Consider the following 22924-nt stretch of genomic DNA (forward strand, 5'->3'; position numbering starts at 1 on the left):
CCCCCACTCCCTCAGGCAATCCCCACAATGTTAATGTCCATGGGCCATGCATGTAAGTTCTTTGGCTTCTCCATTTGCTATACTTTCCTTTACATCCCTATGGCTTTTCTGTAACTACCTATTTGTACTTCTTAATCCTTTTACTTCTTCACCCCTTCCCTTCTACCACACTCCCATCTGGCATCCATCAAAATGCTCTCCGCATCCATAAAAATGCTCTCCGTATCCACGATTATGTCCATTTTTCTTCTTTGCTTAGTTTGTTTTCTAGATTCACTTGTAGACAGGTATGTATTTATTGCCATTTTATTTTTCATAGTTTTGATCTTCTTTTCTTAAATAAGTCCCTTTAACATTTCATACAGTAATGGTTTGGTGGTGATGAACTCCTTTAGTTTTTTTCTTCTCTGGGAAGCTCTTTATCTGCTCTTCGATTCTAAATGATAGCTTTGCTGGGTAGAGCAATCTAGGCTGTAGGTCCCTGCTTTTCATGACTTTGAATAGTTCTTGCAATCCCTTCTAGCCAGCAAAGTTTCTTTTGAGAAATCAGCCAGACAGTCTTATGGATACTCCTTTGTAGGTAATTATCTGCTTTTCTCTTGCTGCTTTGAAGATTCTCTCTTTATCTTCAACCTTTGGCATTTTAATTACCAAATTAAATGTGTCTTAGAGTGGGGCTCTTTGCATCCATCCTGTTTAGGACTGTCTGTGCTTCCTGGACTTGCATGTCTATTTCTTTCACAAATTAGGAGGTTTTCTTTCATTGCTTTTTCAAATGGACTTCCAATTTCTTGCTCTTCTCCTCCTGGCACCCATATAATGCAAATGTTGAGCCTCTTGAATTTGTCCCAGAGGCTGCTTTATACGATCCTCATTTTTTTGGATTCTTTTTTTCTTCTTGTTCTGACTAGTTGTTTTTTTCTTCTTTATGTTCCAAATCGTTGATTTGATTCTTGGCTTTACTCACTCTACAGTTGTTTCACTGTAAATTGTTCTTTATTTCAATTATTATGTCCTTCATTTCTGACTGGATCTTTTTTATGGTCCTGAGGCCCACACTTAAGTTCCTTGAGCATCTTTATGACCAGTGTTTGGAACTGTGCATCTCATAGATTGCTTATATTTTGTTTAGCTCTTTTTTTTGAGTTTTGATCTGTTCTTTCATTTGGGCCATGTTTCTTTGTCTCCTCATTTTGGAAGCCTCCCTGTGTTTGTTTCTATGTATTAAATAGAGCTTCTATGGCTCCCTGTCTTGGTAGCATGGCCTAATGTAGTAGCTGTCCTGTAGGGTCCAGTGGCACAGCCTTCTCTGTCACACAAACTGGGTACTTGAGGTGTACCTTTTGTGTGGCCCTCCTCTTGCAATTGAGCCTTGGTTGCTGTTGGCGGGTCAATGGGAAGTATTTACCCAGGTCAGTCAGTTGCAAGGACTGGTTTTGACTGCTGTTCACAAACTTTTGCCCTCTGTGGAAGATCAGCTCTGCAGGGTAGGGTGGTAGTGCTTTGACATGGTCTGTAGCTGTTCACTGGGTATGCAGGTCCCAGAGTTTCCTGGGTGGTGCAGACCAAGGTCAGCCCCCACCTATGTTTTGCCTGGGGCCACCCAGCCTGAGCTATAGAGCAATCTAAGATGGCTGCTCTTTGTGCTGGGGTTGGAGATTGCCAGGTGAAGCCAAGCTGTGAATCTAGGCTGGCTGCTGCTAGTGCCATGCCTGGGTTCACTGAGCAAGAGGTATGGGGCCTGGGGTCTCACTGAGGCCTGCTGTTGCTTATTTGAGGCCTTTCTGTCTGAGAGAAGCTATCCCCCAGCTCTCACCTTGATGCCAGCCACTTCAGCTGTCCCTATACACCACTGGTGCCTTTCAAGCTGTACCCGGTGCCTGAGCTCAGAGGGAGTTTAAGTCTGAGTAAGTTTGTGTTTTGGGTTCTTTAAGAGGAACTGCTTAGAGGTCCAGAAGTTTCTTCCACCAACTCAATTCCTGCTGATTTTTGCAGTCAGAAGTTGTAGGGATTTATCTTCCTGGCACTGGAACCCTGGGCTGGGGGGGCCTAGTGTGAGTGTGGGACTCCTCACTCTCAAGATATCCCTCCCAGATTTTTATCCACCACGTGTGGATGTTGAACCAGCCGGTTCAGTGTCTCTGCCTCTCCTACCAGTCTGGATGGCTGTGGTTTCTTCAATTCTGTAGTTGTCAGGCTTCCATTCAACTTGATTTCTGCGAGTTCTGAGTGATGGTGGTTCTATAACTCAGTTGTAATTCTGGTATGGTGGTGTGAAGAGGCAAGTCGTGTTTACCTGTGTTGCCACCTTGGCTAGAAGTCTCTAGTTTTCCTTTTAATGGAATATCTCCCACAAATTTATGGAAAGGCTTACCAAACCAGTACCTTTTGTTAAAACCTGTAGTTGGTGGTGTTCTGTAATTTTAATGTCCTCATAGCCATATTATTTTCTCTTAGTCCAAGGGTTTCGTTTGTCACTGTTTTCCCATTCCAAAAAGCCTGGGACACCACTGAGGAAGTGTCTTTGTGTTAACATCCTTCATTGAGAGATGTTCATGGTCAAATTAAAAGACAGTTTTTCACTTTTATGTCTTCATACATGTGTGTTTTTTATCCGTGCCAGTTGTGTTAATTTTATAAGTTTGCTTCAGATTCTTATTAATGTACCGACTTAAAAATTATCCTTTAACTTAATTATAAAAGGCATGCAAATGTCACTAATTTCCAAATGTATATGTTAATTATTACTAAATATTTTATACCACTGTTGATACTCTTAGTGAATGCCAGCGCACATCAAGGGAATTTGTAAGGATATAGACTATCACTATCAAATTGTTTAGAATTTCTAATTCCCATATTATTTGGCATTTCATTATATGCCAGTCTCATCCTTATTTCCCTTAGATTTCATAAGTATAATTACCCCAATTTTTTTTTATATTCTCTACTTTTTTTTCTTTGGGTCTCTTGGGCAATGACACTTTGTTAAAGCACTTCAGTAAAACATAGGCAAATAACATATCAGTAAAGGGTGAAATGTTCTCTTTAAATGTTTTAAAATGTAATGATATTTTTTTTTAAAAAATGTATCTACAATGTCTATTTTATGTACCTTTTTGTTTTCTTGAATGCTTAACTTGGAGAAACAAAAGAATCAAGAATTTGGAGGCCGTCACAAATTTTGCTGAATGTTTGTCTAATAAAAAGTACCTTTCTTAAAGAATTTGTAGTATTTTACCTGGCTGGTATAGCTCTGTGGATTGAGCATGGGCCTGAGAAGCAAAGGGTCACAGGTTTGATTCCCAGTCAGGGCACATGCCTGGGTGTGGGTCAGGTCCCCAGTAGGGGGCGTGCAAGAAGCAACCACACATTGATGTTTCTCACCCTCTCTTTCTCTTTCCCTTCCCCTTTCTCTAAAAATAAAATAAAATCTTTAAAAAAAGAATGTGTAGCATTTTAATATATGGATTAGTACCACGCAGATATTACCATGAAATTAGTAGTGTTATTGTGGTATTTTACTGTTATCCTGAAATTAAGGAATAAGTAGTAGTATCCTGAAATCAAGACATAAACATGAAGCTAGTTGTAACAAGTCATGTAGATTTTTACTGATTACAGTTTATTACTGTTTCCATGATACATACAATCAGAGTTAGGATTTAAATGCCTCTAAAATGAAACTTAGGTCCTGGCTGGTGTGGCTCAGTGGATTGAATGCCAGCCTATGAACCGAGTCGCAAGTTTGACTCCCAGTCAGGGCACATGCCTGGGTTGTGGGCCAGTCCCTGGTTGGGGCACATGTGAGAGGCAACTGATTAATGTTTCTCTCATACATTGATGTTTCTCTTCCTTTCTCCCTCCCTTCCCCATCTCTCTACAAAATAAAGAAAATCTTTTTAAAAAATGTGTTGTATAAGCCTATAAGTAGGACCACAGAGAAAAAGTAAATAGAACCTGAAAGTGGAAGAGAGAAGGCTAGGTATAGGAGGCAAAACATTTTATAGTTTCCAATACAACTTTCAGCCTTCCTGAAAACTGATAAGAAGAGTAAAGTTTGGGGTCCTAACGGGTCATAGCTTGGGGGTTTGGGACTCCTGCTCTAAATGACTGGTAGTCTGGATAATGGATGTCAGGTGGTCTCAACATGTGACCAGGATTGGAAAATTCAAACCTTCTAAGTTCTCAGGCTAGTTAAAATAAGAATAGAATGATCTCCTCATGCCTCAGCCTACTTGATTTTAGTAATTTAGCAGCTTGACTATAATGACTCTCTTTTTATTTCTTCACCTTATTATCTCTTTGCTCTCTAAAGTGGCTGTACCAATTTATGTGATGACCAAAAATATGAGAGTTCTGGCTGCTCTGTACCTTTACAGCATTTGATATTGTCATACTTAAATATTTGCTGATTTGAGAGGTATGGAAAAACAATCTCACTGTGGTTTTAGTTTTTGTTCTCTAATTGAACATCTTTTCATGCATTTATTGGCTATATATGTTTTTCTTTAGGATCTTAGGAGTAAAAGAAAGATACAGCTTTGTGTTTTATTTTTCCAATTGGATAGGCACTTGTTTCAATACCATAGATAATTCCCCACTAATTTAAAATACCAGTATTAGCATCTTCAAAATCCCTTTTCCTGACCATGGTGTTTTATTGATTTTTGTGTCATTGCCATAATTTTAAGTTGTCAATTACTCATAATCCTTTTCTTTTTTATTAATAGAACCTGAATTTATGGCAGTGGTAATGTATCCAGCTGATTATAATTGCCATAATCATTAACGAAAATTCTCTCCAATTACTACCTCAGAATTTCCTTTATCATTCTGTTTCTTCTTCCATATGACCTTTAGTATTATTTTTGTCAACTTGGAGATTAAACCAACTTTAGAGAATTAATGTAGGGAGATTTTTCATTGGCACAATTACTACTTTTCAAAAATAAAGTATTCATATTCTCCTCTTAAGCAAATATTCTATGACCCTCAGTTATTTTAGACATCTTCATATCATTTCTTAAGTTTATTCTTAAGTAGTTTATATTTTTTGTTGCTATTGTGAATGGAGTCTTTTCATTTTTTAAGGGGTTATATATTACAAAGACAAAAATACAAAGGTTATAAAGATATAAACTGATAAATTGCTCTCCTCCTCATCCTGAATCACCAAGTGCTTCTCAATAGACAATTTATTGATTTCTTTCAAAGATAATTTAAACATATGTAGTCAAACAATGTTACATTTACATTATTATTTTTCAAGCATAATAAAAAACTTAAGCACATGTGAAAATAAGAGTGTTATAATAAACCTTCATGAAGCTTCATTTATAAACTGTATAATTTTTATGCAAACACAGATACCATATTATCCCCATTCCTCCCCAGCGTGTGTCTGTATAAAATCAACTTAATTGATTATTAAATCAACTTTATTGAAAAGGCATTCTAAGGGAGAGATGAAGAATATGAATTAGGAGTTAAGAAACTTGAAAAATATAGATAGAAGTTTTAACATACATAACTGAAAGTTTTATTCTAAGTAAACAGAACCATATTCAAAGATAAAGTTGTTGGACTTCTGGTCAAGAAGGCAGCATGGCAGACATGACTCACCTCCTCGGACAACCACATCAAAATCACAACTCAAATTTAGAACAGCCATCACTCAAAACCATCAGAAATCAAGTTGAATGGAAGTATGACAACTACGGAATTAAAAGAAATTACATCCATCCAGACTGGTAGGAGGGGCGCAGATATGGAATGGGCTGGTCCCTCACCCATGTGTGGTGGATACAAATTCAGGAGGGATAATCCTCAGAAGCAAGGAGTGCCAGACCCACAACAGGTCTCCCATCCCAATGTTCCAGGGCCAAGAAGATAGGTCCCCACAACTTCTGGCTGCAAAAACAAGTGGAAAAAACTTCTGGATCTCCAAGCATTTCCTCTGAAAGAACCCACACACGAACTCACCTACTCAGACTCTGAGCTCCAGCACTGGGGTAACAGCTTGAAAGGCACCAGTGGTATACAAAGAGAGACTGAAGTGTCTGGCATGAAGGCAAGAAGAGGCCATTGTTTCTCTTCTAAACCCTCCCTCAACAGAGCTGGCAAGCTGGTGCCATAATTGACATAAAGAACAATTTACAGTGAAACAACTGTAGAGTGAGTAAAGCCAAGAATCAAATCAACGATTTGGAACATAAAGAAGAAAAAAACAACTAGTCAGAACAAGAAGAAAAAAAGAATCCAAAAAAATGAGGATCGTATAAAGCAGCCTCTGGGACAAATTCAAGAGGCTCAACATTTGCATTATATGGGTGCCAGGAGGAGAAGAGCAAGAAATTGGAAGTCCATTTGAAAAAGCAATGAAAGAAAACCTCCTAATTTGTGAAAGAAATAGACATGCAAGTCCAGGAAGCACAGACAGTCCTAAACAGGATGGATGCAAAGAGCCCCACTCTAAGACACATTTAATTTGGTAATTAAAATGCCAAAGGTTGAAGATAAAGAGAGAATCTTCAAAGCAGCAAGAGAAAAGCAGATAATTACCTACAAAGGAGTATCCATAAGACTGTCTGGCTGATTTCTCAAAAGAAACTTTGCTGGCTAGAAGGGATTGCAAGAACTATTCAAAGTCATGAAAAGCAGGGACCTACAGCCTAGATTGCTCTACCCAGCAAAGCTATCATTTAGAATCGAAGAGCAGATAAAGAGCTTCCCAGAGAAGAAAAAAACTAAAGGAGTTCATCACCACCAAACCATTACTGTATGAAATGTTAAAGGGACTTATTTAAGAAAAGAAGATCAAAACTATGAAAAATAAAATGGCAATAAATACATACCTGTCTACAAGTGAATCTAGAAAACAAACTAAGCAAAGAAGAAAAATGGACATAATCGTGGATACGGAGAGCATTTTTATGGATGCGGAGAGCATTTTGATGGATGCCAGATGGGAGTGTGGTAGAAGGGAAGGGGTGAAGAAGTAAAAGGATTAAGAAGTACAAATAGGTAGTTACAGAAAAGCCATAGGGATGTAAAGGAAAGTATAGCAAATGGAGAAGCCAAAGAACTTACATGCATGGCCCATGGACATTAACATTGTGGGGACTGCCTGAGGGAGTGGGGGTGCTGGGTGGAGGGGGCCTAGGGGAAGTACATTCAGACAACTATAATAGCATAATCAATAAAATGTAATAAAAAACCTAAAAATTTAAATTAAAAATGTCACATTAAAAAAACCCAAATACTAAAATTGTCAATACTTTTTTCTTTAGTAAAACCTATCTAGTATAGTAACTCTGAATTTAATCTGCAGAAGTATGTATGTATTTATTTGGGTATGGTTGAAAATATTCAACTAGCATTATAATTAAATATAAGAATTCTTATTCTGTCCTGGCTGGTGTGGCTCAGTGGATTGAGTGCCAGCCTGCAAACCAAAGGGTCACTGGTTCAATTCTCAGTCAGGGTACATGCCTGAGAATTGTGGACCAGGTTCCTAGCGTGGGGCATGCAAGAGGCAACCACACATTAATCTTTCTCTCCCTCTCTTTCTCCCACCCTTCCCCTCTGTCTAAAAATAAATAAAGTCTTTAAAAATTTTTGTTAAAAAAATGAATTATTATTCTTTGAAGTACAGAGTCTGGCACAAATAACACCTCTTTTTTTTTTACAAAACCTTTTATTACAAAATCATAAGCACGTAACTCTATAACATAACAATATCATACTCAAGCATACCATATGACATTTTAGGTGAAATGTTCAAATTAAAACTACGAATTATCACGCCCATGTTATTACCCTACCAACCACACTCAAGCAGGCCTTTCTTCTGCTGGACCCCTGTATTTCAGATTTTCTTCTTTAAACTATCCATTTTGGGGGGCAGAAAGGCTTATAAAATAGTTGGGGAGAAAAAGCCTCAGTTTTACCTCATTTTAACCAGTTTCAGGAGAGGCTTACAGTGTGCCATTTAAGAATACAAGTGTCAAGGAGTCAAGTCTACAAAATCATGTTTAGTTGTCAGACAAAAATCCAAAAGAAATGTCAACTTTCCCATTCTTTAAGATCCTCTTGTATTTGAGGACAGAAAATAGAGAAGCAAATATCACCTTATATGATATACAAGTAACATTTGTTATGATACAAAATTATATTAGAAAATTAAGTAAGCTTATGAATGCATCAAATTAACACTTATTAAGTGGAGCACAGGGTGCCAGATGGTGAGTCAAGGTTCAACAACAGACCACAAGAGGAATTTAAATAGAGAAGTTTATTGCTCACAGGTCCTTAAAATGCCTCAAGGGACAACACGAGGTCAAGGCAGAGGGAGAGAGGCATAACCTGGAGCACTGCCTTTATGAGGATCTATGTGGAGTGTTCTGGGATTCCTGGGCTAAAGACTGATAGGGCAACTCAAATCAAAAGAGCAGGGTTCAGGTAAGCCACATGGGGGACTTTTCTAAGGGGAAGACAATGGGAGACAGAGGAGAATATTGATAACAAAGGTAGTTGGGGCAGTCATACCGAAACTTACATTTGCTTGTGACACTGAGGGCTACTACTGAAGGCATGCACTCACAGGAGAGGACTAGTGTCAATTTAAGGTCACTGCAGGCTGCTCAGGCAAACAAAATGAATGCTAAGGTAGCAAGACAATGGAGTAGCTTAGCTAAACTCTCCAAGAAACTTGAGGTGAAAAATAGCAGAGAAATGATCAGTGTGGCAAGATCTGGGTATGGAATCAATTCCACTCAATTAAATTCAGTTATTTAGATAGTTGAGCTTTGAGTCAGTTTTTAAAGAAGTCTTTTAGAAAAGTCTTATATTGAAAAAGATCTTAACTGACATCTCTAGAAAAAAAAAATATTATCCAGTACGTTTGTTATCCGGGTATACTATACTTTTCAATTATGGAACATTGGCTGGAACCAGAAACTAACAAGCACCAGAAACTAAAATTCACATTCATGAAATTATCTATGTTTCTGGTCTTAGTGAACTAAGGGCAGTGGTTCTCAAATTATGGTCCCTAAATTAGCAGCATCAGTATACCTGGAAACTTGTCGCAAATCCTCTGGCCCCATCCTAGGTCTACTCAATCAGAAACTCTAGGAGTTGGGCCCAGCAGTCTGTGACTTGACACCCCTCAGTCAAATTCTCTGGGTGATTCTGATGTAGGCTAAGTTTGAGATTTAGGTGGATAATTGAAGGTGAGAAACACATCAGTAAGTTACATAAAAATCATTTCTTTCCCCCCCCTTTTCTTTTTAATATCATCAATCTCTTTCAACCAGTGTCACAATTAGGAGAAATATTCTTAACCAGGAAATTCACTTTCTGGCTTAACACTCTTGCAGAGAAAGAATCAAAAAGAAAGAAAAGAAAAGAAAAGAAAAAAGAAGAGAATAAAAGAATGTGGTTTTGCCTTTTGGGGAGGAAATGGAGGCAGGCATTTAATTCATTTAACAAGTATTTACCAAGCAGCTACCTTGTTCCAGGCACTCAGCAAGAAGGAAAGACAAGGAAGTAGAAAAGTACAGTGAAGGCCATCAACAATTTTTATCCTGGGTATCATTTAATGTAATACTAATAACAGAGGTTGCCTATTCCTGGTGTTCACATAGGCAGTAATACCCACTTGAGTAATAAGGTATTTATATTAAAGCACTCGATTAGCAAAGCAAAAAGCCATGGTTCATCTCCAATGACCTAGGGTTAATGTTTCACAAACTTTAACATTTATCTGAATAACTGAGAGGACTTATTAAAACACAGATTACTGGGTTGCACTTCCAGTTTCCAATTCAGTGGGACCAAACAGGCCAAGTAATTTTTATTTCTAATAAATTCACAGGTGTCTCTGATTGTCCAGGACCGCATTTTCAGAATCACCAAGATAGATTAACCGGCCCAATAAAATTTGGGAACTCCAGGAAGGAAAACATCTAAGGATTACCAGCACATTTCTTAAGTCTTATTCATTTCTACCTATTGCTGAGATTTAGTCTGTGAACCTCAGAGCAAAGAAAATAGGCAAGAGAGGGATTTTCCTTTAAACAATGTGGTTTAACTATTTTATCACAATAACCCATGTTCAGTTATCTATGCTGGATCTACCAACCTCCGTCCGCTATGAGGGGTTTCTTAAACTAGAAGCAAAAACTAGTACTCAAAGATTTGCATGATTTTGTGGTGAATCAGAAGTCCTAATTTTGTTTAATGTCCTGTTCGATATGGGTAGATTTCTCTAAAAATTTGGGGCAGACTCTCCCTCCAGGTCCAAGAGTATCCTGGATCTAATTACACACAGTCAAATGAGAGGAAAGTTAAAAGTAATTTACATGCTTTAAAGACTATCCCAAGAGCCTAAACTATGGGAGGGAGTATTTCCAGTCCAGCTGCTTTTCATCAGGGGAATAATTAAAGTTAAGGGGTCCCTGAAGGTTAGGGGTCCCCCAGTTTCCCTTTGGAGTCTAGGAGTTTTGGTACAAATAGATCAGGTTCCACAAAGAGGCCAAGGTCATCCTAGCTACAGAGAAAGGTGAGAAAATAGCTCAATTTTTCACTAACTCAATCCTCCAGTCCTAGTCCTTTCTTCAGTCTTAAATGCCCAAGTTCTGACTGGCATGACCAAAATAGAACCACTCTACCAGAAAGTAAATAATCAAAGGATAACTTGCAACCTATTTCACAACGAGGAAAATAACCTGGATTACCTACCATCCTCTACATATAAATCTTGTTTTATAATATTTACACATGAACACAATGAGAGAGTAGTTGTTACTACTAGTGAGCCCAAGTATTAAATATAGAGGATAACTTCCTCTAAATTACTGTATTGAAGACAGTGAAAAGCAAATGAAAACAGTCAGAAAGAAAACACTTTGCTAGTTTACAGCTATTTCTTGTCCTTTCCATGCTGATATAAAAAGAGATGATTACCCAAGCAAAGTCCTAGAAATCAAATGTGTTTGTAGAAGGGTGTAATATATGGAAGTTAATTGTGCTAGGGGCTATGAAAGATGAAGAATAGATCAATCAATAAAATCCCAAACCAAGCACACTCTCTGCTCAGCAGATGGAAATTACATGCAAAAGGAGTTAGGGAGTTGTTATGAAAGCATGGGGATAAGATTAGTAGCTAATCTATTATGGCTATGAGACTTTTTAAAAGACATTAGGGAAATACAAAGGAATAATCAGATGATTAAAGATAATGACATAAAATTTTCAAGGGAATTAAAAACATAAAACTCTTGGAAGAAAAATAATAATAAGAGCACTTTGTTTAATCCTTGTAGGAAACCTATCAATTATATTCTGCAACAAACAAAATAATGTCTAAAACTGATCACATCTAAAAATCTATACAACTCATTTTTATTAATGTAGGACAAATAACTATATAGGTAATACATGAGGCATTTCTTGGACTGAACCAACCTTTCCTCCCGCTCTGGATTGTTATCTAGTTAAAAACCAAGAGTAGCCCTCAGATTGCCCTCTAATCTAAACTGTGCACTGAATCATTCTTGCTTTTCGAGATAGTCCTCTCATTTTAAAATATTAAGCTATCTTTTTGTGTTGGTCCAAATGGTATGGAAAATACAGCTACCAGACATTATTCACCTATTATGGCCTGCTAAACCTAAAATTAATAAATGTATGGCTGAGGCCAGAAAGATAAGAAAACCTTTAAAAGTTAACTATTTAATATTAGACTATGTATATTTGTAATGGACTGATGCCTACACTAATAAATAATTGTAATTCCTAAATAAACTTATTTAATTATACATCATTTTCATGAAAGTGGCAAATATGCATTTAAAAATTTAAGGTTTTTTCATACTGAAATTTGAGAAGGTTAACAACTGACAATTATTCAATCTTCTTTCATTTCATCAACAAGCTAATAATGTGCATCCTTACTAATGTTCCTATCAAGGATTGCTTTTAATATAATTTGTCTATTTTTAACACCAAATTTATTTTAAGAGTCTACCTGACTTAAATAACAAACTTTTCTCAAAAATTCTGTAGTAGTAGTTTAATCATGCAATGTCTAAAATACTGAAATAAACCTGGTGGGAATTATACTTAGTAGATGGACTGGAGATTTAAAGGACTTCAAAGACACCTGCAGGCAAAATTTGAGTATGAAGTCCCAGGGAGAAAAGTAACTAGAATAGTTATCATATCCCCCTAAACAGAAAAATATGTTGGAATCTTTTTCTTTTTGATACTATTCTTCCACTAGACCAAAATTTTAGTCCTACTTTTGGACAGTCACATTAAATATAAGGTGACCAAACCAATTTGCCCTCAGATTATTTTTCAGAGTTTGAATTTGTAGCAATAAATATCCTTAAAAATTTAGCATTAGTTTAGATTCTTTTTTAGAAAAAATTATTTGACTTATTCATGTCACAGATTAAAGATAAATTTTTTAGAAGATTTTATTTATTTTTAAGAGAGCGGAAGGAAGGGAGAAGGAGAGGGGGAGAAACATCAGTATGCAAGAGAAATATCAATTGGTTGCCTCTCACACGCCCTGAACTGGGAACCTGGCCCACAACCCGGGCATGTGCTCTGACCAGGAATTGAACAGGCAACCTGTTAGTCTTCAAGCCAGTGCTCAATGCACTGAGCCATATCTGCTAGGGCTAAAGGTAAGTATTTTCAGAGAGTTTGGTAAAGCCAGATCACCTGGTTCCAAATCCTATTCTGTCCCTGACTAAATATCCAACTTTGGACCAGTTATCTTATCTCTCTTGTGCCTCACTGTCTTCATTTATTAAAATGGGAAAGTTAACAAATATCTACTTACTTAATTCAGTTAATCAACACTCTCCTGCCGCAATGATTAAATGAATACATGCAACACACACAATGACTGACACCCGATAAAAGTTGGCTCTTATTAGTGCATGTTTAATCACGTAGGTGTAATTTCTTAAACCTTACAGCTTAATGTTAATTATTTAACATTCCTTCATTCTTTTTCAAAAACCTGTGAAGGTTTGTTTTCTCTTAGCCTTAAGAGAGAACCAATATATATAAAGGTGCTTGTATTTGTATGGGCAAAGTATCCCAGATGGGTAAGTATAAGTTTGGGAAAACCAAAATATTAGGTTTAACTGATTGAAATGGGCTTGACAGTCATAGGCAAACACAAAAAACTGGGTTTTCTAGGGAGAGAGAAAGACAGATTTGTGGACTTTCTTTAAAATTTGTTGCTCTGCTATTCACTGAAATTGCTTCTAATTCCTTAGCTAAATTATGATTTCATACAAGACACACCACACAAAATGTAAAGGATGAATAAAACTTAAGACTACCATTTCAAGCTCAAAAGGCTTGTAGATTTCCCTGACCACTGCTACAATATGTAATTCTACTAGCAAAGAATTTAATTTTGTGAAAGTTTTGTTCCTTGATTTATTATATATTAATGACATGAAATTTGTAGCAATGTTTTCATCTATTTATATTGAAAATATTTGTTCATATCTCCCTTTACAGATGATAATTAGTTTTACGCTCATAGTTTCTGCTAAGACCCAACCTTAAAATGTTTATATGAGCTTTAAGTGTCTCTCAAAACAAGGCTTTACTTGTAAGCCACAAAACAACACTGACCTACCAAAAAAGAGGTCACAGTGGCCTACCTCAACCAGTAGCCCGTCAAGCCACTGGAGTGTGGCCGCTGAGGGAGCCCAGTCCACCTAAGGGAGAGAACCTGCTACTGATGGCCACACCCTAGGGTGCCTTGATAAAGCCACACTGAATGCACTGCAGCCACACACTGTCAGAAATTAAGAGTTTATTAGCACATCCTCTGAAGATTTTCCTGGTTCTTCAGAGCTTTAATGATCACTGTACCTACTGGATTATATTTCACCACTACTAAATCTTATGTTTTTGAAGATGCCTTCCGGATGTCTGATAGGTACAGCTGCTATTGTTACAGTGGTTGCTGCCCATGTGGTGCTGGTCCTCTATGTGGCCTGGAATGAAGGCTCAGGACAGTGGTGTGAAGGCAAACAGGATTAAAGTCAACATCACCTTTTGATAGCATTAAACTGATTTTTTAAATGGGAAAAAAAAAAGGTTACTACAAGGTACAATAAATGTGGACTAAGGGAAGAAGTAAAGGACTGGCAGTTAAAAACCTAGGTTTGAGCCCTGGCTCTGCTACTATCTAGCGATCTCTGTTTATAAAACTGAAATGAGTTCCTCTAAAAATAACCTTTAAAGTTTATTAATGATAAATTAGTATCTGGGGGAGGGGTGTCTCACACTGTTTAGAGATGAAACCTTACAACTTTTCCTCAACAAAATCCACATTTCTTTGCAAATAATCATGTGCTTCAAGTAACCATTAAAGACCACGTATCCTAAGTTAAGAACCTCAAGACAAGAGTATTACAATGGCTCCTCCTGACTTAATATAAAAAATGTTATTTATTTATTCTTCCCTATCTCCCTCTCTCTCAAACACACACATACACACACTCTCTCAGGTTACAACCTTGCTGTTCAATCTGTAACTTTACAATTGCTTTTACATTTATTTTTTAAAAAGTGAAAAAAATGAAGATTTACCTTCATTGGAAAAAGTATCTTCCCCCATCGATGCACGTGCGCTTGCGCAGATTTTAGATTTTTATCCTGACTAGCTAGATACTCCAATCACTGATGTTCTCTTATTGGACTATTGTCCTCAAGTTGAGCTACTTTACAGTGGGTTAAACCGTTCAGAGAAACCTAAAATCAAAATACTTTTTGCATATCTGGTGTCCAATAAGCACTACCAAAGCCATCCTAAACGAAATTAGGCTCTGATTAGGATTTAATTATCCACATATATTCACAGCCACACTGGTGAAAGCAGTTATCGCAGCTTCGCCAAAGTCTCAGCTGTTGTAATTAAAGACAGACTCTCAGGAGCAGCTTTCATTAGTTTCACAGAGTGGTAATTACAAACGCTTTGTATTATGTGGATTATACATTCCGAGGTATAGAGTCTCTACAAGACTTCAGGGACTATCTTAATAGGCAAAGTTGCTCATTAAAGCAATAATCAAATTTACTCTGTATTATGAGTTTAACATTTTCCGAACTATGCTCACTTTATTATGCAACTTTACCAAATATTGTAAAATGGAGCTAGTTCTAAAAAGTTAACTTCTGTCAATGTCACTCTACTACTGGACTAACTTTATAAAACCAAAATTATTAAAAAGTGCAAACAAATCACCCTACCATATCACTTGTAAACACATAAAATCACTTATAAACACACAAAATCAATGAAACAGGAGTTCTAGAAATATTTGTTGAATTGAACTGAAAAAAATCTTCCTTCTGATACATAAGGATAAGTTACAAACTATGAATAAAAAGCTTAAGACTTAACCTTGAAAACTAATTACTTGAAAACTAATCCCACTATGCAGCACATTTAGGGCTGACAGAGTTAATCAGATTCCATCCCATCTAACAGAGTAACATGCAGGCACTTCAAGTCCCCTAAATTATTCTTCGTGAAAGCAAAGATATTTTGAAGTAAATGAGAGAGGAAATAGGAATACAGAAAAGGACAACCAAAGTAATATATTTACCAAAATCATAACTGCCAATTTTTAAAAATAAATCTTTGGGTATTGTAAGTACAGTGACTGTTTTCTCTAATTAAAAAATTTTGCAATCCATGTATAGAAAGCCATCCTTTCAGTATAGTAAAACATAACTTTATAATTTAAAAGTGTCCAAGTCCACTAGTTAATGTTCTGAGAAAAAAATGATCTTCAGGTCACTTGCAATTGAGTTGAAACACTATAATGATATTTTATTAGTCAAAATACCATAATTACATTTTAGTGGTTGTATAGAACAGTTTTAATTGAGATATAGTTGACATATAACATAAGTTTCAGGTGTACAATGATTCCATATCAGATATTATGAAATGGTGAAAGCTTTAAGGTATTAAACTGTAAAAATAAGATAGAGCTAAAATATATACTAAAATTGAAATTGTCACTAGCCACTAGAATTAAAATTTCGGAAAATGTAACTAAAGTTATCATACTATCTTCCCATTAGTTCACAACTAAACTCTACAGACTATTTCTTTCCTCATTATATGAATTCTTCAATAAATGTTTAAAATTTAAAGTAAGCATGGGTAATCAAGATGCTTAGGCATTCTCTCAAAAATTTTGACATCTTTATGGTTAAGGAAGGTTCAGAATTTTAACAGGGCAGTAAGGTAAAGACTTTTTTTTTTTTTTTAAATAGCAACTTTGAAGAAAGTTATGACAGAGCACTTGAAAATATCCCTAAATACTGATTCTATTCCTTCAATCCCTTTGGTCTCAAATGCCCTCCTTTGTAAATACAAAATACAAAATACAGCAATGATGTATTTTGACAGAAGTCTAAAACCTTTAAAAAAATCTAATAAAAATAACTATTTTCTAAATGTAAATTCAATCACACCTTCCTTAAAGCTTGTATCACTTCTATTCCCTCTATACTTAACACGTAAGTTAAAAAGGAAATTAAAAAACCTAAATAAGCAAATTATAATTTTGGGTTACTCGGATTTTATACTTTGAAGTAGTCCCGTACTCATCTGCCATCCCCAAAAGAACAATTCACTGACAGTATTGGAGTGCTTCACATTGCTCTTGGCCCGCGATTTTTAAAACTGAGGGTAACAGGGGTATCTTGTAACGCCTTGGAGTCACCAGTAACCTTCAGTTTTTCCACTTTCTGTAACATCACTACCAAACTCTTTTTTCCACACAGCCACCGTCTACTCAAACTGAGCATTCCAAACAAATGGAGTAAGTCCAGCCACAGGCATGGCAAGAGTGGAAACCGCCTTAAAATATGACTATTGGATGGGCTCAGGCAATGGCTCATATTAAATTACCTGACGGCCAGGAGACTTTTTCTGCACCCACAGTCCTGTGCGGCCCGGAAAGTACCAATATGCTCCAAAAAAAAGTCAAGAACTACCAAGCCGAAGCAGTCCCGCAAAATTTCCACTCTGCCTTCACAACGGCCAAAGCGCCACGGACACGCGGCGGCCGCATCCCCGGACGCCTAAGCCAGCCCGCCCGCCAGCCGGGGCAAGCTCCCCGCGGGCTCCTCTCCCGAGCCGCCCTCGCCTACCCGAGCGTCCCCACGTCCCCGGCGCCTGCGGCCAGACAGCCGGCGGCCGGCACCCGCACGCATCGTCCGAGCGCAGGTTCTGCCGGGTGGCGGCCCGCGGACACCCGGGTGGCCCGGCCCGCTCCGCTCCGCCCGGTGTTCCGAGAGCAGCCGCCACCCGGGGGGTGTTCCCCGCCTCCGCGCCCGGGAGCCTCGGGTCCCGCGCGAGACCCCCTGGGGCCCGGAGTAGGCGGCGCCCCGACGAAGCCACGCCCCCGCGCCGCCCCGCGCAGAAACAGCGCCCCGGCGCCGGAGGCCCAGTCCGAGGCTCCACACGCCCTATTCCGTGCGCGGGGCACCGAGGATTCGAAGCGCTCCCTTCTGCCTTCGGGCAGCCGAGGGTCGAGGGCACGGGGTCAAGGTCCCTGCCAGCACACACGGCTCTTCCCTCCCGGGGCCTCGGCGCCCCAGGCGGCTGACGGAGGCGTGGGGCTACCTCGTGGCTCTTAGCGAGGAGGCAGAGGGGGCGCGAGCGCGGGAACGAGCCCCTCAGTGCTTGAGGTCCCTGGCTCCTCGGATGGGCCCCAGACGGGAGTCCCCGAATTTCGTGATAATTAACGTTCTGTCTGTAGTTCACTGAGAACCTCACTAGCTTCCAAACCGCTTCCCCTCATCTTCCACATGTCCCACAAACCTTGAGCCGCCTTATTTGTCCACTCGGTTCCTCAGCAGCTAAGTCTTTTCAACAGGCAGAAAAAGAGCTTCCATCCTCAGCTTGGCTCCTCAGGAAACTTCAGGAACTAAGCGGAGCGCCGCAGTCACGTGCTCACCACACGCGGAGGCTTCTGTACTAGGCGTGGGTTGCATCTGCGCCTGCGCAATGGGCAATGGGCGGACCATGAAGCCTTGCGTGAGGAGACTTGAAGCTTGCGGATTGGGGGCTGGGTAGACGTGGCTCCATATTCCCATCCAATGTGCCAGCGCATAATGTGTGTCCGGTGCATACTTTATTTGCACTTAGTAGGTTTTCAACAAACATGATGAATGACTAAACAAGTGAAATATACCTTCCAGTGGCATCCTTTCCACTCCGTTGCCTGGGTTCTCTTCCCTTAATTGAAGAGTGGGTCTTGCTTAAGTCAGTCTCCAAGCATCCTCAGTTCTTCTGAAGGGGTCGTCCTGGTGCATTGTAGGCCTGAAGCATTTTTCACTATTTATGGTTAAAGATGTTGGGACAGGGAACTCAAATGATACCCCATTCCATTTCCTGATAATCACTTAGTATAAGGCAAATTGCTTCAGGCTAATTGCCTACAGTTGTGAAATTAAATCTAAGGGACTGGTTGGTCCACAGTACCTGGATTCCGTGATATGCATAGCCTTGAATTGGGCTGTAATAGACTATATTATAGATAATTAATTTTCTGAATGTAAGAAGTCTTTAAAAATCTTGATTTTTAGGTTCCCCAAAACTTGTGATGTGTTTGCTGCCTCCAAGCTCAAGCCTTAGCTAACAAAGTTGGCCATTAGCTGTGGAACATAAAAAGTCGTCAAAAAACTTTTTAAAATTAAATTATAAAATCATGAAAAATGTGCCAGAATGGCTCCTGCAAAGGAACTGGTCCAGAAATTCAATTTTTTTTTTCAACATGTAGCTAGGTATTCACTTCTTTTACCCTCCTTTCCTTTCTAAAGTCATTATCTTCAAATGAAAGAAGAGATTGATCTATTTCTTGTCCTCCCAGATTCCTGCATATCATATCCAAGATATCCAAGTCATTAGAAATGCATTTCACATTGCTTTTGCTGTTAACACTACTTTCTAAGAATATTGATACAGGCGGGTGGAATTAGTTGAATTTGAATACTGGCAAGCATACTATAGTGTTCTGAATATTCAATTCTAAGACAGGCTTGGAATTTCTTAAAGAGTTTTTTTTAAAAGAAGAGAATTTCTACAAAGTAGAATTTTGGGACAGAATAAGTAAGATGTTATTCATAAGTCCTACCTCTTTTCATTCTTCTACATTTCTCTATTCTATTCTTTTCCTCAAAAGAAGTAAATAGTGCCAGACTTCCAATAAAGATAGCAGTGAAGGTAAATACAGTACTTGAATCCTTCCACAATCACATCAAAATTACAACTAAACTACAGAACAACCACCATTCAGAAGCACCTGAAATCTAACTGAATGGCAGTCTTACAACTAAGGTTATAAAGAAGCCACACCAAGATTTGTAGGAGGGGCAGAGCTGAGGAATAAGCTGGTCCCCCACATATGTGTGGTGTATAAAAATAGAGAGGGATATCTCAGCTGCAGAGGCCCTCCACCCCCTTGCTGAGGAGCAAGTGGTCCTAGACCCATACCAGGCACCCTAGTCCAGGGTTCCAGAGCCAGGAAGAGAAGTCTCCATAATTTCTGGCTGTAAAAACCAGTGGGATTGTGGCCGAGGGAGATGGAGGGCTTTTGGAGTCCCAGGCAGTTCCTTTTAAAGGGCCTATGCACAGACTTACTTGGACTCACTCACTCTGAGTTCCAACACTGGAGCAGCAGCTGAAAAGACATCGGGGACATATAGGGAGTAACTGAATTGTTTGGCATCAGAATGAGAGCTGGAGAAACAGCTTTTGCCAGACAAAAGTGCTGGCAGAGGCCATTAATCCTTTTTTGAGACCCCTCCCCACCCTGCAGGTAGGTGCCATATCTGAGTCTTCATTAACCTGGTTCACACTGTTCATCCCACCCTGGTGATTCCCTGGGACCCTACCCCATGCAACTTGCAGGCCCACCCAAGCCATTTCCAGTGTCTTTTCCATACAAACTGCCTGTTTTGGCTCTTGCTGTGGACTTTCCTAAAATCTATCAAGGTTTCACAAATTGCAAACAAGCAGCATCTGGCCTTGGTATGCCCTGTACCTCTTGCTAAGTGGACCCAAGCCTGGCACTAGTAGTAGCTGGCCGTGGTTCTAAGCTTGGCTTATCCTGGGCGCATCCAAGGCCAGCAAAAGTAGCAGCATCTGCAGATCACTCTGTAGCATGCTGGGTGGCCCCAGCCTGGGTACAGGCAGTGCCTGACCTTGCATCTTCCGGGAGGCCCCAGAGCCAGTGCAGCTGGTGGACAGCTTCAGACCATGACAGATTACAACTCTACCACCTCCGTAAGTGACACACTCAAGGGGTAATCTTGGTGAGCACCAAAGCCCCACAGAAGCAAGTCCTGCTCCATAGGGTCAGTTTCTGCACAAAAGCTTCTTCATTTTAGTCACAGCTTGTCCTCACAGCCAATTGGTCTGGGTCAATTCCTCCCAGTGACACCAACAGCAATCAAGGCTAAACTACAGCAGCACAGGGCATACAGCCCACACAGGACACACCTGAAGCACCCTGTTTGGGTGACTGGGAAGTGGTGCCACTGGGCCCTACAGGACACCTATGACACAAAGCCACTCTACCAAGTCTGGGAAATGTAGAAGCTCTACCTAATACATTGAAACAAACTTAGGGAAGCAGCCAAAATGTGCAAAGAAACAGGTCCCAAATGAAAGAACAGGAGAAATCTCCAGAAAATGAACTAAATTAAATGTAGGTAAGCAAACTACCAGATAACAGAAAAAAGATATAGAAACTATAAAAAAGAACCAGTCAGAAATGAAGGATACACTAACTGAAATAAAGAATAATTTTTAAGGAATTAACAGTAGAGTAGATGAAGTCAAGAATCAAATCAGGGATTTGCTACATGAGGAAGCAAAAAACACCCAGAATAGCAATCAGAAAAAGGAATCCAAAAAAGGTAATGTGAGGAGCTTCTGGGACTTCCAGTGTACCAACATTCACGTCATGGGGGTGCTAGAATGAGAAGAGAGAGAGCAAGAAATTGAAAACCTATTTGAAAAAATGACAGAAAAGTTCCCTGACCTGGTGAAGGAAATAGGTATAAAAGTCGAGGAAACGTAGAGTTCCAAACAATGTGAATGAAAGAGGACCACACCAACACACATAATTAAAATGCAAAAGGTTGAACACAGAGAATCCTAAAAGTAGCAAGAGTAAAGCAATTTGTTACCTACAAGGGAGCTTCCATAAGACTGTCAGCTGAGTTTGCAGGCCAGAAGAGAGTGGCAAGAAAGTCAAAGTGATGGAAAGCAAGGACCTACAACCAATATTACTCTACCTAGCAAAGTTATTATTCAGAATTGAAGGACAGATAAAGAGGTTCCCAGATAATAAAAAACTAAAGGTGTTCATGACCACCAAACTAGTACTATATGAAATGTTAAAGGGTCTTCTTTAAGAAGAAGGAAAAAAAGATCAAAACTCTGAACAATAAAATGACAATAAATATATATCTATCAACAATTGATTCTAAAAAAACAAAATAAACTAACAAGCAGAACAGAAACAGCCTCATAGATAGAGAACATTTTGATGGTTGCCAGATAGGAGGTGGTTTGGGGGAGAGAGATGAACAAGGTGAAGGGATTAAGAAGTACAAATTGTTTGTTACAGAACAGTCATGGGAACATAATGTACAATGTAGGGAATATTCAATAATATTTTAATAACTATGTATTACTGGACAGGGTCTGGGCCCAGAGTAGGTCTGCCTCAGGCCTGCTGGCAGTGTGTGGGTTCTTGACCTCATGTAGGAAAGAATACACAATGCAAGTCAAGGTGATTTTGAGAGTATGTTTATTAAAGCTCTGGTTGAAGACGCAACAGGAGAGAGATAGTCAGAAAACAGGGGGGCCTTGGAGATGGGTTCAGGAAGTAAGCCCGGGATGAGTTGCCCCTGCCCATTGCTCCCCTGGTTGCAAGTTGTGTGGGTTTCTTAGAGTTTAAGAGAAAAAGAACAGAGATACAAGGCATGGATATACTCTAGCAAGAGCACCCTATGGATCCTTTGTCTTGAGGTTTTTATATTTCTTTGGCTGGCTGCCAGAATCCTAGGGGAGGTCTCAGGGAAGGGTCTTAACAGAATATTCAAAATATGCATATACAGCGGTTAGGGTTTACTTTCTGGTTAGTTTTATTTTAAAGGATGTTATTGAGAGGGACCGGGACCAAGGCTGGTTTGTCCCAGGGCAGTCTGGAATGTGTAAACCAGATGTCCAACATTTGGGCGTCTCTGGGCCACACGGAAAGAAGAAGAGTTGTTTTGGGCCACACATTAAATACGTTGTGACATATTATCAGAAGAAAATCTCATAATGTTTTAAGGAAGTTTATGATTTTGTGTTGGGCCACGTTCATAGCCATCTGGAGCTGCATGTGGCCTGTGGGCTGCAGGTTGGACCCCCCTGGTCAAACCATTTGCTCCTAAATGTCCTTGGTTAGGGAACAGAAAACCTTGTAATTTATTAGCTGGCTGTAAACTGCTTAAATTGTCTGGCCTTGTTTCATTATTTTATCTCAGTGTCCCTTATTCCACTTGTCAAGAAATTTCCCCAGCTTCTTAGTATCCGGCCACATTCATATGGTGTCAAATGGATATGAGATTTATCAGGACAATCACTTAGTAAGTTATATAATGCCTAATCACTGGGGTGTGCACCTCAAAGTAATATAATATTGTATGACAACTGTAACTGAAAAATTAAAACAATGATTAAATGGCAAACAACAACAAAAGAAGAAATAAATGGTACCATATTAGAGTTACCCAGAAAAACAGAAATTTGTTTCATATATATACATATATATAAGACAGAGAGAGAGATTTGTTA

At 39.0% G+C, this 22924-nt stretch overlaps 1 protein-coding gene and 1 pseudogene across 4 annotated transcripts in view; one reads left to right on the top strand and one right to left on the bottom strand.

Moving 5' to 3' along the window:
* TEX15 (testis expressed 15, meiosis and synapsis associated) overlaps nucleotides 1–17337 on the bottom strand; it is a 75318-nt gene extending 57981 nt beyond the window's left edge. For 3 of the 4 annotated variants that reach the window (XM_053916782.2, XM_053916781.2, XM_053916783.2), the window contains exon 1: nucleotides 17218–17337. The gene's annotated coding sequence lies outside the window, so the exon portion shown is untranslated. Of the gene's footprint in view, nucleotides 1–14637; nucleotides 14790–17217 lie in introns of those variants that run through there. The other variant, XM_045197230.2, reaches the window with a different exon arrangement.
* On the top strand, nucleotides 13127–14085 carry LOC112306686 (vacuolar ATPase assembly integral membrane protein VMA21-like; annotated as a pseudogene).
* Nucleotides 17338–22924: the final 5587 nt, after the last annotated feature.

This window comes from Desmodus rotundus, chromosome 13, assembly GCF_022682495.2.
Source record: "Desmodus rotundus isolate HL8 chromosome 13, HLdesRot8A.1, whole genome shotgun sequence".
In the NCBI taxonomy this organism is placed as follows: domain Eukaryota; kingdom Metazoa; phylum Chordata; class Mammalia; order Chiroptera; family Phyllostomidae; genus Desmodus; species Desmodus rotundus.